This window comes from Helianthus annuus, chromosome 11 (genome assembly GCF_002127325.2).
Source record: "Helianthus annuus cultivar XRQ/B chromosome 11, HanXRQr2.0-SUNRISE, whole genome shotgun sequence".
NCBI lineage: Eukaryota > Viridiplantae > Streptophyta > Magnoliopsida > Asterales > Asteraceae > Helianthus > Helianthus annuus.
In genome coordinates, this window is record NC_035443.2 from 114,050,621 (window position 1) to 114,056,736 (window position 6,116).

Genomic DNA, 6,116 nt, shown 5'->3' on the forward strand with positions numbered 1-6,116 from the left:
CGCGCGTGAAGAAGCTTCCAGCATTGAATGATTGTGCAGTTACAGTTCAGCTTCGAAACTGACGAGTTAACGGTCTTTGACTGAGAATTAAATGACGTATTAAATTGCATTGAAGACGTTTAATGCAATTTAAACCTCTTTTTAATTCCCTTTTGATTGTTTCGACTTAGGAGCTATATAAATACAGCTCCATACCCACTGCAGAAGCACACCACGAAAATCAGATACAACAGCTTTATGCAAACAGTCTTTTCCACTCCTCTGATCATCTTCATCCTGCTCTCTTCAAGGTAGCCTTCGGGTTGTAGGCCATCTCCGGCAGTAAGCTGTTGTACCCTGGGAAACAAAACGAGTACTCTTGGGAGACTCGGAATTTGTTTTAAGGGAAGCGTGTTGAACATGTGCCTCAGTCTTCTTCTTCATCTTCATTTCTTGTACTTTGGTTATTTTCCGTTGTAATTGTACTAGTTGTTTAGCCTTTCTTATTTCTGTTTTGTAATCGTATTAATAAAATTTGTTTATTTTTATTTAATTACGTGAACGGTTCTTACAAAACTTTACATTTTTAATATTAACTAGTAAAAGATTCGTGTGCGTTGCGGCGCGTGAAACTGTTAAAAAAATTAACGTTATCTTTATGTAAACACACCCCACTCGTCATACCAATAAAGAAAAGTTGATAAAAGGAAACTCTATTATATTCTCTCGGTTTATATCAAGTTGGATACCAAATTTACGTATACAAAGGTATTTTTACCTTATTTTCCGGCAACAAAGTTCGCTCAAGTGATAGGGTTCGCACACTAAAAATAGATTTTATGATATAAGCACACTAAAAAGTATATAGACTAAATATATTGCGTGTATAAATTGAGACTAAATATATAGACTAAAAAAATATATAGACTAAGTACACAAGTTTCTTAATAACTCAACATGGACAAAAGGAAAATGAGTTCAAGATTATATGGAACTCGATCTGTTTGCAACAAAACTATTTGCTAAAACTATACTAGAGATTCATGGTCAATAGATGTAATCTACAACATATACTCTCTTAAAAAGAAAGGATCCTGCCAATTTTTTTACCATAATTCTTCCTTTTTCACACAAACTCAACAGAGCAAACAGCTAATGATTCTCAATAAAATGAAGGCGAAATTTGTGAGTTAAATTTAACTTACACAGAAGGTTTGTACAAATGGGCTAAAAGCATCCTGAATAAGTAACGAACTCGGAGTCCATGAAAATATGGAAAGGTTTATGTTTAAGCTAACATGTCAAAACAAGTTCTACTTGCAATGAGCTTCTCAACATCCACGAACATATACTACATCATTGTTACCTCTATTTAGCTTGGAATGCAGCCTCAAACTGTTTAACTACTTGTTATCAGCCAGATACATATGAAATTTTAGCTTCCTCACCTCAGAGGGTGAAACATGTGTAGTGTTCCTATAATTAACAATATTCATGACTGAGCTATAGTTGTCGGAAAGAACACAATAAGTTATAGTATAGGGGCTAGATGTGTAATATCGTGTTCTATATAAACACCCTTCTTATGTAAACCCTAATTAAAATTTTTCACAATCTAATACAAGTCCCTATTGTTCTCTATACCAATTGACATGGTACCAGAGCAGTGTTTACGATTCTTGAACACTTTGCTCATCATCTACGATCTATCTCAGCCAATCCAACCTCAAACTAGAAAAAACCCTAAAAAACAAAATCAAACTCCAAACAAAATCAAACCCATAACAGCCGCTGTCCACCGCCGCTGCCCTTCATCGTCGCTGCTCTTTTTCATAGCTGCTGCTCTTCTTTCGCCGCTGCAAACCCTAGCCGTCGCTCTTCTTTCAACCACCAAAACCATAGCTGCTACAAACCCAAAACTGTTGCCACTACAACCAAAAAAACTTAACCGCGGCCACACCTAAACTTCTGACGGATTTGTTCTGAGCGAATTTGTTCTTAAGGATTTGTTCATCAGCTAGAGGATTTATTCATCAGCTAGCGGATTTGTTGAAGTCCAGCGACCTTAAATCTTGAACGAGAGTTCAAGTTGCCTGGCGTATTTGATAAATACGCCTGTAAGATAACGTGCCCGGCGTATTTCTCAGGCTTTGTTATTCCAGCGTATTTAAATCTTGAACGCGAGTTCAAGTGTCCAGCGTATTTGAGAAATACGACTAGTCAGTTTTTGTCCGGTAATGTTATAGTGTAGGATCGGATTGTGATCTAAACGAGTCGTTTGGAAGAGCTCAAAACCGTTTCAGAGGCGGAAACAAAGAAACGGTCGTGAAAACAGCCTGATTCATTCTTTAAACCTCTTGTATATTGATTTCACAGCGTTTACAGTTACAAGGAACACCGGCAATACCTCGGTATCAAATCTGGAATCGTTACAACTGAAATGACAACTAGCCTATATATACTGTTTCTGGTTCGCTCGAAATGACACAAACCCTATAAGCGAACCACCTTCATTACACTAAAAGCGAACCTCCAAATTACATAAAAGCAAACCTCTAAGATTTCAAATAAGCGAACCATTCAATTCTTTTGTCTTATATGGACTTCTAATGGAACCTTGTAATTGGACCTCCAAATGGTCCAATAAGAACAAACGTCCACAATTCACTTTTAATTGCTAATATATCTTTGTCGTTTACTGAATTGCAAATGTGAAGACATGTGATGATGCAATATGTGATGCCATCAATATGATGTCATCATCATATATGATGACATCATGCTTAATCAATTCCGCAACGCAACCCAGACTCGACATTAGACGAAGACGACAGATGACTGCACCAACAGACTCCCCCTCAGATGTTGACAAGTCTTAAGTGTTGAGTCTTCAACAACTTCAGTCTTTATCAGTCTGAACACTTTCTGAAATATCTCACAGTGTAAGCATCCTCAAATCTTTCTCTTCTCTTTTCATCATCATCTACAGACTCCCGACGAACAATCTCAACTTGGATGTCTTCAGACTCCCCCTTTCGATATGCTGGGATCGCTGTCTGGCACGTTGAAAACACAAAGACTCCAGATATCGGAACCTGGTTCTCTATCACTTAGAAACCTGCACATCCTCTACCTCACAATAAATTTCCTGATGATAACTTGTAAAAATCTAATGAATCACTTGCAAAAGTTATACAATCAAAGAATGATTTTACAATGTTAATTTTTGATAAACCACTTGAAGATATATCATTTTAATTTTCAAAACAACACACTCTCCCAAACCATCTGTTCATCATGTTTAGCACCCGGAATTTTGAAAATCAACTTTTCAATACCAGTTGTCGAAAATCTTTTTGTATTTTTTTCAAAAAAAATTTATGCTAAAACACACTGAAAATCTTTTTGGATTTTTGACATAAGAGAAATAAAATGCATTAAAGAAATATTTACAAACATTATTTTTTGAGAGTTTGTGTAAGAGGATCATATCAGCTTATGAGACAAATCACCAACACCGTTAAGCTTGATTTCATTTTAAGTTCTAAACAATTTACCTAGATTGTCAGTATACTGGTCCACTTAAATTTCCACACAAAGTTCAACTGATCCGAGATACGATATTAATGTTTTAAACACTTAAACTTATCCGTGTGTCCCACTACTTGAATATACTCCCGTTCCAGATCCCAATATTCAGTCTTACAGGTGAAATACCACAGATGATATCTGTAAGGGGTTAGGTGCGAAACCGTGAGAGCTCAGGTCAGAACTTCCGTTCAACAGAGAGATGACGGCTCGACTTTTGGTGGGTCCCCTTTAGAGGATCTTTTTTACAACAGCAATGACTATCAATTTTATTGTTTCATCGATTTGCTGAGGGCGGCGCTTTTTCAAGCATTTGCAGAAAATATTATCCGGGGACTAGGTCAGTACTTCCATACAGCAGAAGTCCCGGGATAATACCCCAGATATCACTGAGCATAAAGACCTAGTATCTCAGAATAAGGGACCTTTCAAACAAGATTTCAGGGGTTACCTATATATCCAAGTTTGTGTTAACCCACAGAATAAGCAAGTTTGAAATTTAAGTTTATATCTCGTCACAATTTATTAAATGTGCAAAAATCTACTGACACGTCCACAGTAAGATTGTTTATCACTTTAACCTTTCCAATTCTTTAGCATGTTGTGATAGTCCACTAATATACTATCATTTCCTCTTTTTCACAACAAACTCATTTTTGGATTTTATCATGTTTTTGTCTTTTTCAAATTTTCTAATGTTTTTGGATTTTCTGAAATTTTCTACTCCCCCTAAAACGCAAACACGTTAACGAAAATTTAAAACAAACTGTACAGAAACATGACAACCAATATCAAATCGCATCAATTCGCCATTCACTTTGGCATAAACAATCAGAACTCCCCCTATCAACAAACTATTTTCTCATTTAGATTTCAAAACACTTAAGTTTGTTTTAATCAAAATGATTATTCCAGAAAATAAGTTTGTTTGATTTTACTACTTGTAAGTACATCAATACTAAATTCGGGGATGTGGTTCATCATCTTGTCTCTCAATCACTTGTAGGAAAATGCAAGTACAAATTAATGTCCTTGATTTACCGTATGCACAAGTTATGCACAATCAAATCTTCTAACCACTTGTAAACAAACACAAACAAACCTTTTTACCGTTTGCATGATTGACATTACCGTAGTAAATTCCTCAAGAAAGATGCCGATACCTGCTCCTCGCTTACCAACCTGGAAGCTCCGACATAGTCCTTCAACATGAAAAATTTTAACAATTTCAAACACTTTCAAATTATCCTAATTAAACATGAAAGATGCCGATTCCTGATCCACGATTACCAACTTGGGATCTCCGGAAAGTCCAGTGTTTTACTCAAACATAATGTCCACCCAAGCCTCACCAGCCTTGGGTGACTTTGGAACACATCTGTCCCACCAACATTTTGATTTATAAAACTCTTTAGCACCTTTTACCTTCTTATCAACCATCTTCCCAAAAATGTGTTTGACTTTCCCGTTGAAAGCCTTCTCAACATCAAATTCTCCTTTATCAGCGAAGAATTGATTTGAGATCTCTACCTTTCCATCTTTCTTCATCAAATTTTCTTTTGACAATGTCGGAAAATTCTCATCGTTCACCACTGGAACGGAATTCACAATCTTTTTATCAACCAATGACTCCTCTGATTTTATGAAATCAGATTCATTGTCAGAATTACCCTCGGATTTAACCACCCATTTTTGTTTACTTAAATCACCTCTTCTTTTGTAAAACCCTTTTGAACTTTCTCCTTCCTCAGAAGTAGAATTTTCAAACTTTTTAACAATTTTTATAGATTGTTCTTTCTTATCAACACAAGTTTTTCTCAAAACAGAGTTAGAAGAAACTCCCTGTTTTTGGTAGTTGGTCTTGGGACAATTCCAAGCAATGTGTCCAACTTCTTGACATTCGAAACAGGTTCTTCTGTCAACTCTTTGAGCAGATTTTCTCACATTCTTCCTCACTTCAGCAAGAAATTCTTGATTCGATTGTTTCCAGAACGGTTTCTTCTGTTCATCCTCTGAACTTCCTCCTGAAACAAATTTCGTTTTTGGTTTATAAGTTTTCTGATTTTTATAATTTTCTGAAGAATTGAAACCAAGACCTTTTTTTTGAGATTACCATTATGGTTTGGTTTCTTTCGATAACCTGAACCATAATCGTAACCCTTTTTCTTGTTCAATCTCTGTTGAACTCTTGAAGTGTACTTTTTAGGTTTTTCAGTAAGATTTACATCTTTTATTTCAGAAATATTAATTTCTGTTAATTTGAAAACCTGTTTGATCATTTCAGTTTTGACACTTCTTATTGGAAATTCCTCATCAGAATATAATTTGTCTGAATCATTCAATGTATATGCTACTTTGATTGATTCGTCATTCAAATTAGATTTTGATAACAGGAATTCTTTATTGTAAACTCTGTTAACCGGTGAACTCGGACTCTTTTCTGACGAACTCGAACTATCTGACTTAGACTCCAACTTTGACTCTTCATCCATATCCAACACCTGATCGACAACTCTCTTAACTAACTCAGACTCATGATTAGTGTCAGA